At 37.4% G+C, this 13,710-nt stretch overlaps 1 protein-coding gene across 3 annotated transcripts in view; it reads left to right on the top strand.

The window, feature by feature from the left end:
• The first annotated feature begins 543 nt into the window (after positions 1 to 543).
• The window catches only part of tanc2a (tetratricopeptide repeat, ankyrin repeat and coiled-coil containing 2a), a 159,462-nt gene continuing 146,295 nt past the window's right edge, over positions 544 to 13,710 (top strand). Inside the window, exons 1-2 of one of the 3 annotated variants that reach the window (XM_089128398.1) lie at positions 544 to 866; positions 12,357 to 12,441. The gene's annotated coding sequence lies outside the window, so the exon portion shown is untranslated. The remainder of the gene's footprint in view (positions 867 to 12,356; positions 12,442 to 13,710) is intronic. The other 2 variants (XM_089128397.1, XM_039685800.2) reach the window with 2 other exon arrangements.

Below are 13,710 nucleotides of genomic sequence, written 5' to 3'. Positions count from 1 at the left end.
ATGCCCATTGGCAAGTTTGAGCTGCAGAAGATCAGATAAGGTCAATGACTCAACTTGTCCTACAAAGAAAAACACATAAAACACATTTGGCACATTTGATACAGAACCCCCACCCCTCATATTTTAAAACATATTTTACATATCTTAAAATATGTCAGTGCCATTGTTTTGTCTCAAGATTCACACCTGTTAATGTTTTTGTTTTTTTTCTAATTTGAACTAAGGCCTAATCCTAGCTTAATCCAAGCCTTTTCTGTGAAACCAGGCCTACATCTAGATTTAAATTAAGCTTAGATCTAGATTTGTTATTATTTATAAATGTTAGAGGCTCAATAAAGAAAACTAACTCAGTTTTAAAAAATTGTTATGGTGTCAAAGTCAGCATTAATCAATTATTAATAATTAGGGTATTCTGCATCATAATTTCACAGTAAGTGCAGAGTGTGGAGAACGGGAGACAGACGTACTTCCCGCCTCCTCATGAATAATGTGTAATAGCTCCGCCCACCAAGCGCAGAAGCTGTTGCAGTCAGAGCGCCCGTATGCGCACGGCGTCTACAAATGATACCAGACCCGCGTCGCCACACAGTTGATACATACAGAGGTCCTTCCGTCTGCGGACGCGACGGGGCTGCACTCTCCTTTCACGGAGATCTTCTGATCACAGATATTTTACATTTGCTACGTGCTGGCTGGTAAGCGCCGAAACCAGGACTTATCGTTTAAGAGGAAAGGAAAACAGAAGACGAAGCGTTTACACTTGGTGAAGGTGTTCTTCATCACCAGGGGTTCCTATCCTAATACACGGACACCAGCCCTGAAGAGCAGCAGATCCAAATCCACACGACTGCATGTGAATTGAACGGGTAGGCGCAATCTCCAAATGATAACATACAGCGTGTTGACATGAAATGGGCGACGGTACGTCGTTTCCTAGCGGCGTTCATCGTGTTTGATGAATCAAAATCAATGAACCATTCTGTTTATTTACAACGTTAGGAATACTATCTGAGTGCTAGTTAGACAGTTACACCTTCAGCTCTAATTTTCCTCATTTGAAAGCGGTGAATGTATCTCTCTTAGCCGGAGACAGCGCTTATTTGGCAACATTGCTGCGCGTGTAGTGTTTAGCACAGACGCATGGCAGGTTTTGGGGCGTTCATCAATTGATTTTTACATGTAAATTATTTATTTATATACACACACACACCTATGGAATATGGATAGCCTACATACACACGCATGCATTCAGTTTATTTATTTATTTTTATTTTTTTTACAAATTTACATAAGAAGTAGTGGTTCAGGATTATTGGTCCACTATTATCAAATGCGTGAACATCTCAATGGGTGCAATGTGTTTAAATATACTGAAACTACATAGTGTCCTGATCATCCTTGAATTGTTATTAATCAGAGAGTGTGTTTGTATGTCATGGGACTTGGAGTATTGTGGTGGGAAACCCTCCATATGTGTAACCCATCATATAGCATGCATTTACTGTGTGGATGCAGAATTCATGCCAAGAATAGGACAGCGCAGTTGCTTCTGCATCAGATTCAGCACTGACTGGGGTGCAATGTGGGAATTCAGACCACAACTTTGTATTGACGACTTCCTTGGCCTTGTCTTCACCTGATTTACTTCCACCCTAATGTTAAGGAGTCTTTGGCAGGTGTGGCAGTGGCACAACAACAGTGTGCCAAAGAATTTTCCTTAACTTATGATTGGCCCATAAGCACATCCTGATGATGGCTCTTCTAGCTGTAACGGCTTGATTGTGGGTTTTAGCGTAATATCCTTATTCCAACAAAGGCTTTTAATTGCATACTTCATGTGAGTGTCGTTTATATTTTCATAGACCTTTATCCCTTCTTCAGAGGGTATTTGCATTGACGTATAATCCAAAATGACCCCAACTTTTTGGATAAATAGGTGTGGAATTCATTTTTCAAAGTGATTAGCATGCTTAATATTAATTCTTACATTTTTGACTCTCTGTAATAACAGCTGTGGTGAAGTGATTAAGGATTTCAGAGTGCCGTATGGGTTTTGGGGGCTTGAGACTTTTGCGTCTCAACACTGGCAACCACATGAGAAATGTCTTCTCTGGTCTGGGGGGCATCAGCTGAGAAAATCACCCAATCGTAATTAAACGCTGCAAATTGATTCACCGGCTGGCCGGTGTAATGTGTGTGTGTGTGTGTGTGAGCAAGCAGGATGAATAGGCCCAGGGGTTCTTGGCTAAACACCGGTAAAGTAGGATAACTTTTTGCTCTTGTTTTGGAGAGTAGAGATATTTTACTGGTATATTTTCTCATAGACCACAATATAGCAGCAAGACAAGTAAAATTCAATTCAAAATTGAAGGAAGCACAAAGAGCCAGGAGAACTGATAGATTTGACACTCTTTAAATTGGTTTTCCCAAAGTTAATTTCAGAGCGTGTTGTTTTGACCCTGAACAACGAATAGTGCTGCCACTTTTCAGATCAAATCTTGGGGATTTGTCTTTCATAACTTCCTTTACTCAACTAAAGAAGAATTCTCTGACACCCTTGAAACCTAGCAGCCAATCAAATATGATAGAAGTAGTTCTGCAGTCTCTTGTTTACATTGAATGTCCCTTGTGGTGATCTATAGAGAACTTTCTCAATCTCATTCTTATAATTTAAAAATGAGCATTCCGTGTCATCAGGCGGTTATTCTAGGATCAGACAGGAGGGTCCGTACTCCGTAGCCAAGGCAACAAGTCACCACAAAGGCGAGCATACCAGGTGTTGCTCTGTAACATTTGTGCCTTTGAAGCTCCCGAACCCCTATGGGGACCTTTTATGGGGTCTGTTTTCGTCCTTTTTGCTGCACATGGCCAGGCACACATTGTATCTCTGCTTACCATATGAGCACGATGCTAGTTGGGTTTGGGTTTGAAAATTAAACCCCCTATGAGCTTTATGATATATTTGTAGGGCCCTATGAAATCCATGTTTTTTTTATTTACATCTATTTGAATGGTTTAATTAAATTTTAATAATCAAAAGGATGTCTAATTTGTGGAATTCATAAAACTTAAATATTTCATTACAATTTTATCCATAATTGTGCCCGATTTTTAATTACATGCACTGTACAATATTAATATATTTCTGTCATAATTTCTACAAGTTAAACCAAACGTTTATTTTGGTGCGTTGCAGTGAAGACTGTTGTGTATCTGAAGATACACACACAGACTTAAATAGCAGTCTTTTTGTGGTTTAATATTCACAGACTTTAGTCCCTATCACAATTTTTAGAGTAACTAAACCCTAAACCAACTTTTTTTAGTTAATGATCTGAAAGCATGGATCTTTATTGATACCAGTCATTGATTCGAGTAACTTTTTTGACATTTGCGTATACAGTGTTTTATTTCTACAATATATGGTGTAAAAATGTCTTAGTGCTGCCCTCTTCAGATTGAACAGTGGCTACTGCAGTTGAATTTTGCTATTGGATGTTCCGCAAGGTTTCAGCTCACCACGCTCTTGGTACGAGTGGCAGTATAAAAACCAGCTTTATTCCTCAAAACGACTGTAGCGAGTCAGGAGTTGGAATTGTGAGTATTGAAAACAATCAGGATAGAGTGTTTTAGAATCTATTTCGTCCCCTCTATCTCCGCTGGTGTCTGCCCACTTTTTCAGCATTTTTCAAATATTGCCAGTGGGTGGAGTCAGGCTCTGACCAGGGGTTTAGTTACCCTTTAAGTGTACAAACTCTTGATTTATTTTACCAAATTTTTCCAAATTGACATGTCATTTTGTAAATTACAATAGTAAATTACACAACTGTATTCCGCAATTCTGTGTTTTCTGGATCCTGGAAATCATAGGAACCCTATATTTGTATAGTGTGTGGATTGACTCATGATACAATGTGTCACATGTCTATGAATCAGAAGCAGAGTCCTGTGTTGTGAATTGTTGGGTTTTGGTCACTCAATTTTTGCTCTCCAGACTGGGGTCACGTTAATTATGCGAGACGCAACAGATGTAGGGCAGCTTAGAGTGGTGTGCAGCTGTGGAAACCCACGGTGATTTAAACGCATTGAAATGTCTTGCCTCATCTACTGCCGCACTTTGTAGTTGATTGATTGTATGTTAATTCTTGCTTTCACATACCCATTTTTTTGCCTTATATGTCTTCCTTCACTCACATAACCAGACTATTTTTAATCTTCCCTTATTGGGTTTTGGGGATTTAATCATCAAAATAATTTTTTGATGCCTGAAAGGTTCAGTCATCACCCTTATCAGGATCCTCAATGATGTCTATCTCAGCCAGACAGAAAAATGCTGGAAATAAAATGGCTTGATACCAGACACGTCTCTTACAGAAGACTGTTTCATATGGTCTGTTGTTCGGAAAAGCCAGCCAGTTTGGTTCCTTGTGATTTGAATGATGGTACTTTTCTGGGTTGAGTTTTATAGCCTTTCATCATCACATCGGCTTGTTGGGATCAGATTCTGCAGTCCAGGTGGGTTCTGTTCAATCCCCACCCTGATCCTGAAGGATCTACCTCACCAGCCCCCACTGGCTGATCAGAGAAAACTCCTGAGGTCCGTCTCCACAGACTCGTTTTTTTTTTTTTTTCTCATTTCTCTCATGCATTCCTGTGGGTATGATTTAATTAACCTATTTGTCAGTGGCATTCTGCTTTCTCTGATATCTGTGATGGAGTTCCAGAGTTACTGAGGAAGTCTGGGTCATCAAACACATCTGTATTGGTTTTGGCTCACTGTCATGCCATTGTCTACTGTCAGTTTAACCCAGCGTTTAGGCCAGCGTTGGTTAGTTTGGTTCACGGAGACCAGGCACAAGGGAGTTTTCATTAAGAAAACATCTAGCTTATTTTATTCCTAGTTCATACCCAGGACACTTCCTGAGCCTGTGTTTGTATTAGTCAGAGATGCATAAAAACTCTTATGATGATGTTGGTGTGCTTTAGTGCTTGATAAATCTGTCCTGCTCAACTCGTTGACATCCCCAAGGGTTTGCTTTTTTGGTTTGGCTGTTGTTTTGGTGTTCGATAATTAACCCTGTTAAATTGCAGTTGTTTAATTTAGGGCAACTTCCATGGAAAGCTCGACAATTGGTTTACTGTCATAAGCAGGATCTGACTGTAAATTTGTTGCCGAAAAACAAAGCTGGCTGAACTGACCTAAATGTGTTTATTACTCTTTTGATTCAAGGAAAATGATCTTAGATTAACATAATATCTACATGATGACCATGATGAAAAATGTAGTTATTTACATTAATTTTAAGGCTTTAATGTTGCATGTAATGGCGCTTTTCCACTGCATGGTACGGTTCGGTACGGCACGCTTTGGCACTTTTCCACTGCATGGTACGGTACGGTGCGGCTCACTTTAAATACTAGGGGTGCAACGGTACAGATAGCCCACGGTACGGTCCGTACCTCGGTTTTTGGGCCACGGTCTCGGTTCGGTTTCGGTACATGTTTTGTGCAGAAAGAGACTGCTATTTCATCCCAAAAATATGTTTTATTTTTCTTATGAGCATAAACAGAATGTCACAGTAAGAACATCAATGTGTATGGAATAAATTAACACTCTAGTCTGTACTGAACCTCTTCAACTACCACTTATGAAATACAAAATGTAAACGAGCAAACTTTAAAATATTCAAGTGGATCCCAAATCCAAACCTTGATAACTGGTAAATGAAGTGATCAATGTGAAAGAAAAAGTGCACTTTTACCTTTAACATAACTTAGCTTGTGGTTTGAATAAAAAGAGCAGAGCAAAATAATATAATAAAAAAATACTGCATTCAGGATACAAAGTGCAAGGTTCCAAGCATACCGTACCGATACTAAAATGTGACGTGAACACACTGCAGATCACTGATTGGTCAGACAGAATTTGCGAGACATCAAACCAACCTGCTAGATTTAAATAGCCAGTAACAGCCACTGCTGTAGCACCCGTTTTAAAACTACTTGCTTGACTTACTTGAAGAAAAAAGAAAGAAAGAACTTCCAAAAAATAAATAGCTGAATCGTGGTCAGTGGACGAGGAGCAGATAAACTATAACGATCTGAATAAAATCCCAACCACACAAGTGGTACTAACTGCAGTGGAAAAGCAAACCGAGCTAAAGCGAACCAAGCCAAGCAGTGCCGAGCCGAGTCATATCACGCAATTGAAAAACGAAGCGAGCCTAACCGTGCCGCGCCGAACCGTACCGAGCCGTACCAGCAGTGGAAGAACGCCATACATTGTGTGCTATATAACATTCTGTAAATTCCTCTCCTTATGTTGTTCCAAACCTGTATGACTTACTTTCTCCTGTATTCCTGTATTTTTTTTTTCCTTCATTGATGATGTTTTGACTTCAACATTCTCAAATATCTTCTAAAGGATGACATTTTTAAAAAGCTATTCTTTTAAATTTTGGTCCGTTTTCCACACTTAAAAGTTACTTGAATAGCGCACAAGTCATGTGGATTTCATATACTTTATTTTTGAGCTTGCCAGTGTCGTCATTCACTTTCAATATATCCAAAAGAGAGGTGAGGTATTTTATTTTTAGGAGTATTATTTTTAAGTAAATGTTAAATAACAAGTAAATTTATTTCTAAAATATTGTTGATTGAAGGTTGACCAGACCACTTGTTTAAGGAAACTATAGTGTGAGAATATGAGCACCTTTAACTGAAGCCACATCATTTGCCTAATATATTTGTTTAACGAGTCAGGTCTCTTTACCTTCAACAACCTGCATGACAACCCTGTTTGCTTATGTACAGCGTTCAGCAGTTCCCCTACACTGTAAAAAACAATAAGTAAAATGTACTTAATTTTTTCAAGGCAAGTTTTTGCACTGATATTTTTTGAGTAAATTTCACATATATAATTAAGTAAACTATACTTTATGAAGTTAAGTGAAAGTGACATAAGAAATTAAGTAATTTTTATTTAGCTAATTAAAGATTAAGTAATATCTATTCTATTTAATTGAATTTTTCTTAGTACAACTTTTCACTCAAACAATATTGAATTAGTCCACAATGTTTAAGTAATCAATATTTATCAACATATATTAATCAACATGTGTGAACGCAGACCTCAATACTTGGTAGACAATACACAATGACGGTAGACATTTGATAGATCATTTTTGTGTTTGAAATGTGTCATTTTAAGTAGAAAATGAACTCCAAATGTCACAAAATGGCAAATTACTAATCCTAACAACAAAAGTAATGGTAAAATAGTGTAAATACAGCTGGAAAACAGTGAAAAATCAACCTCATTAATTATTCATGGCCCAGTGCATGATGGGAACACCAGTATCAGAAAAGTTGAGTAATTTTACTTAATTTAATAATGTTAATATTTACGCTTTCATTTCTACACAATTGAATTGAGTTCTACTATAGAATTTACTTATTTTTTTAAATTCTTTTTCATGTAAATTACATTGTTTTTTTCTGTTGTATTTACTTCACCACAAAATCATTTTTATCAGTGCAGTCACACTTCCTCCCTGTTGAATGAAAAGTGCTTTTTGAGTGCACTTCACCATAAACATGTGTTAAAGGGATAGTTCACCCAAAAATGAAAATTGTCATCATTTACTCACCATCATGTTGTTCAAAACTTGCATGAATTTCTCTTTTCTTCTGCTAAACACAAAATAATATGTTTTGAAGAATGTGAGAAACCAAACAGTCGATTGACCCCATTGACTTCCATAGTATGGAAAAAAAAAAGAAATACTACAGAAGTCAATGGGGTCTTTCAAGTGTTTGGTTACCATTCTTCAAAATATCGCCTTTTGTGTTCAGCAGAAGATAGAAATTCATACATGTTTGGAACAACTAAAGAGTGAGCAAATTATGACAAAATTTTCATTTTTGGGTGAACTATTCATTTAAGTCCTCTTACTGCCCTAGTGTCCGACACAACCAGTCTCTCCATTTAAATCCAGTTAATCCGGATGATGTCCTCCCACAGCACAGCCACTAGTCAGTTACAAGTATTTGTTTACTCAGTATCGTGAAATGTTTGTTTTGAGAAGCACCTCTTGAGTGGATATAATGCTGATGCAAACACAACCATGTGACTTGAAATACCCTAACTACCAAACCTGTTGAACAAGCTTTTTATTACTTTATTGTCATAGATGGTAGATTCAGATTCAACTTCTTGGTAAAAGATGAGAGAGACAATTCTAACCAATGTTTCCCACACAATCGCCACAGCTCAAATGTTTCCGGAGCAGTTGCTTTGACCATAAACAAGCTTCTTGTGGTAATGTTGGAGACATAGCTGTGCCTTTAAAAAGGCCAGGCCTTCTATACTGTCACCTCCAATGGAGAGGGCAACCGGTGCTCTCTGATTCAATATGATGGCTCTTTGACTCCAATTCTTCTCCGGGTCTTGCATATACTGTCTACTTCTCGCTGTGGTGTTAAGTTGAATGCTCCCCCGCAAGCCTCTAAGCGTGTTATGCCAGTGGCGTGTGCTGCAGGTTAACTGCAGGATCCATCTCGGATCTGACAGGCTTTCACTGGCTGAAATCAACCACCCAAAGAACCTTTGTACAGTGTGAAGTCTGTATCTTACACTCCAGAAGCTGGAGTGAGAGTAGAGCTTGTTTCATGCTATGTATGGGGACTGGTGAATCATTTTGAAATAGACCTTATGCAGCCCCGCCCCTTTCCAGCGCTGCACTCGTTGTCTTTTTGTCTTCCGGTCTGTATTGTCACTGTGATCTTGCCTATTTATAAATGAACGGCTCGTTTTAAAATCTTCCTGACATTTAAGACATCTGCTTTAAACATTACAATCCTCATGATAACATTAAGTAAATCCACTTCAAAAGCTAATTACTCATAGACAGCAATGCCACACTGTAAAATCCAATTAGTACACCTTACTTGAAAAAAGCATGCAAACCGATTGCACTCAAAAAACTGAGTAAAGTGAAATAGGAATAATATGTAGTACTAACAAGTGCATGCCTAGTAGTGGACACTTACAAGAGAGTTCCAGTAACTTAAAATAATTTCTATACTATACTTGATCTTTTACTTTCCAGTATCTGTGAACCGAGGAAGTGTACTCCCAGAGTGCATTGCGGCATGAATAAATTAATTGCTTTATTTTACTATTTTTGGCTTTATTACAATTTTATTTGCTATCGTTATTGGGGTTATACTGAAAAGAGACAGCAAATAAAATTGTAATATCTAATTAATTAAATTATTTTTTTTAAATGTTACCACTGTTGTGGTTTGCATGCTGAATGTTGAAGTCTGTGTGTGACTCAACATATATATATATATATGACTCAACACAATATATATATATATATATATATATATAAATTACTTCATTTACTTTGAAATCAAATAATTATGATTTCAAGTTGCATCACTGCAAACAATTGGAAGAGAACAATAATATAAATTAAGTTCCAAGTGCCCAACCAAAGGGAACATCAATCACAATAATGGTGAGAAAGGGAAATCAACAAGTCAACTAAAGAATTTTGATGTTCTCCCAAAAATATTTAGGTGTATTGACAATAACACTCAAGATGACTGGAAAATGAGCGAAAGCAAATTGAAAATGGTACTCAAACCAGTCAAGTACTGTTTACAAGGTTTTTCTGAGTAACGAAAGCACACATGCAAACAGTACAGATTACTAAGAAATTTTAAGTAAGTTCAACAAATTATTGCACTTTAAGTAAAGTTAACAAAAAATTCTTAGTAAGAACAATGTTAGATTTTACAGTGCATAGAGATGTACAGAGCGACCGCAAAAAACGGACAAAATGGCGGCGCCCTTGTTTCTCTGGTGCATAAGGTCTATATAGAGATTATACATTCATGCCCCTTTTGTAAATTCTTTCATAACTTCTACTAGCAGATGGCCTGTGATTTCAAATATCCGTTGCATATCTCACATTTGCTCATTCTGCTGATGTTGTGCCTTTTTGCTGATTTGCTGACTCGCATGATTCAGTCTGTTGGTCAAACAAAGGCTGACGTTTAAGTGATGATGAAAAAATCATTGCCGCTTGTTTAGTGTTCTTTTGTTCTTTGTTTTGAACACAGCTCCACAATCATCCATTGAAACCAGAAGTCAAACGAGCAGAGCAGAAAGGAGAAGTAGATGCGTTTTAAACATGTGTGCTGTAAATCTGCGCTGGCCTGTTGTGTCAGACAGTCGAAGTCATTGTTGTGGCAGATGTCTGTCCTGTCACCTTTGACCCCTTTGCTTGAGGAAACAGTAACTGCCCTGTCTTGGAGGGCTGGAGGGAGGCTGACTGTTAAACGAAACGCTCTGTTTTGCATTTGAAATTGGCGACATGTTTCAATTAAGATGCACACGTTATCACACTTTTTGTCTTTACTTCTCTGGCTACTGAATTTAACCTCTCTCAAACTGTAAAAAAGTGACAAACCATTGTGTGTGTGTGTGTGTGTGTGTGTAAGTACATCTCTGTAACTAGTGGAAATTGTGGGTGTTCTTTTAATCTGCAGCTCATTAATTCAAGTTTTTTTTCTCATATTCATTAATGATAATAACATCACCACCTGGTCCAGCTGGTGATGGCAGTGAGTGAGGTTGTGTGGGAGAGTCTGTGTGTGCAAACACTTGGAAAATGGCTGTTTTCACACTTGGTCCAAAACCCGGTCTCTCCAGAGCTGGAAAGCTTTTCTAATATTAACGGGGGTCCCAAAGCTCTTGCCTGATCATAAACCTACCTTTTCCAGCGATATTCCTCTGACCTTTTCTCTTTTGTAATGTCTCTCAGCCATCCCTCCTCCTACAGTCTTTTTTCAAATCTCCCTCTTGCTCACTCTCTCTCCTTCCCCATCATGAGTATTTATTTAATAAACGCCGTTCTATAAGTAGGCATGTACATTACTGTTCAAAAGGGGTTGGTAAGGTTTCATTATTTGATCAAAAATACAGAAAAAAATGTTTTATTTCGATATGTTAATAAAGATAGGCTTTCAGCAGCCATTTCTCATGTCTTCAGTGTCACATGATCATTCAAAAGGCATTCTAATTTGATGATTTGCTGCTTAAAAATATTTTTGAAATTGTTGCTAATTTTTTTGTGAAATCTGATTTAATGTGTCCTTGCTGAATAAAAGTATTAATTTCTTTTAATCTTACTGACCTTAAAATTATTGCAATCCAGATTACTTGAGGGTTAGTTTACCCCCCCCCCCAAAAAAAAAAATTAATTCTGTTATTAATTAGACTATGTAATTCCAAACCTGTAAGTTCATCTTCAGAACACAAATGAAGATATTTTCAATGAAATCCAAGAGCTGTTTGACAATTTGAACAGTTTTTACTACCTTTCTGGGCCGTGAGAGCTGAAAGCTCTCGGATTTCATCAAAAATATCTTCATTTTGTACTCCGAAGATGAACGAAGGTCTCATGGGTTTGGATCGACATGAGGGTGAATAATTAATGACAGAATTTTCATAATGGGTGAACTAACCCTTTAACCTACCATGTTCCCATAATGTGACCTACAATGTCAGCCGTGTCGCTGTTTTCTGAATATGTCTCCTAAAAGTTTTACTAAAGTGTCCACTTAATATGCAGTTTTGAATCTCAGTGGAATAGAGTAAATTATCTAGTTATTCTTTTTTTTCTCATGGTTTAAGATCCTGCCTATTTTGACAGTAGGCTACTGCTTTTCATGTACAGTATATGGTAGGGAAGTTCAAGTTGGCATATACAGTATCTAGTTTGAAAATAACTCTTAAAACCAACATGAAAAGGTGGCAACAACCTGCCAAAAAATACAAGTGCTTAGTGACCTCAGCATAAAAGGGACGTTGTTACAGGCGAAGCAATTTTTTTTAAAGATCACGAGAGCAGTTTTGAGAGCAGTTGTCTATTGTAAATAGTGTAGCGATGTATGAAGCACTGCTCACACAGAAGTCCCTTTCAAACCAAGAAGCTTTCTGTTAGTCAACATGGCGAATCCCTGTGAAATCTGTGTGAGTAAATATTTTGCCTTCAGGCAAAATAGATTGCGTGGTTTACTATTGGCATAACTGGATTTTGCCCATTTAAATTTGATCATACCAAACCTTCAGAAAAAAAGACTAAAAATGTGTTCTTTTCCAGTCATTGTGTAATGAAACCGAGAAATAAGTGCTGACTTGATGTGATGTTTTATGCAGTGATCATGACCTTCACACACTCTCAGAAGGCAGTGTCGTGACTATTATTGTTCTCCTGTATTCAATGCTTTTCGAAATAAGACACCTTTGACCTCTGCTCTGACTGTCTGTTCCTTCTCAGAAAATGCTGTGCAGTAACAAGACCCTTTGGGTGGAAGGAACAAACAGGAAGACTGCAGTGACTTCTGTTCCGCGCAACAGCAGAAGTGGGTTCTTTTCTTTATTAAAGAGCCAAGAGTGTGAGAATATCTCTCTACTGTACAACATCTGTTTCCTCTAAAGATAACCTCAGGCTTACATGATCCTCAAACGGACAGCTGTTTCATTGTGCAAGTACAGAAAAGACTGCTTTCTTGTGGAAGACGTCTCCACATTGAAGTGACCAGACGAGGTGCTCTGTCGTCTTTGTGTAAATCAATGCTAGGTACATACGCTAACAGAGCCGTCACTCTTGTGCTAACACAGCTGCGTTGGATAACTTTGGCTTTTGTGAGCCTTTTAGCCTCAGTGGTATGGATTATCATCACTACGAAGCTATGTTAGAGATGTCAGCTTGTATGACTCAGATGTAAGACCATTTTTACTGTAACACCTGAGGCCTGGATTTTAGTTTTTGCATCAGTTCAAGCAGTGTCATGGATAAAATGGTTGTACTCAAATGTGATGCCTTCAGTTAAGCAAGTAGGATACATTCCTGGATCGACATCCTTTGCTGGACTTCAAACAACATTCCTGTGTCTTTCAGTTTCATTCACTGGCCATACATTAAATGCATAGTACATTGCACGGCCAAAACAAGTCTAAAGTTTAAATTAGCATTGTTTAAGAGTTGATGATTGGATCATTATTGCAGTGATTATTATGTTTCTAGCATGTGATGTTTGGCAACAGTTCTTCTACCTCTTAATAGCTTTTCATTTCTTGAACAACCATGTAGGAGGACAAATGGGTCAAATAAAATCAATCAAGACGTATTTCAAGACAATGTCAAGATGCATCAGACTCAAATAATTGTCAATACAAGATCTTGACCAAATATTGATGCACCTCTTAATGAAAATAACATCACAACATTTATTTCCAACAAGAGGTGCATTAATTCTTGGTCAATGTCTTGTATTGACAATGCAGAGTACAGCACTTTAAGTCTCCTCCTGCACATCCCAAAGACTTTCACTGAAATAAAGGCCTGGATTACACAATCCTAAAATATGACCCTACATATTATATAAGTAACACTTGCATGCTTTTATTATTACTAAACACAAATTATAAGAAACAGTTTTATTTTAGTAACGTTTGATAAATTAATATAGTTTTTATTAATATTTTTTAATAATATTAAAGATAATAATATTAAAATAATAAAGGCGTTTAGTTTTATGCATCTTCAATTTTCATTTGTTTGTTTTTTTTTTAGTAATTTTGTTTGGCATTTTGAATGCTTCTGTCACTTTTTATTTTTTTATTTTTTT

The sequence above is a fragment of the Pimephales promelas genome, chromosome 3 (genome assembly GCF_988280905.1).
Source record: "Pimephales promelas chromosome 3, fPimPro1.hap1.1, whole genome shotgun sequence".
NCBI classification, from domain to species: domain Eukaryota; kingdom Metazoa; phylum Chordata; class Actinopteri; order Cypriniformes; family Leuciscidae; genus Pimephales; species Pimephales promelas.
Note: the sequence above shows the minus strand (reverse complement) of the source record. Positions and strands in the feature narration are given on the sequence as shown.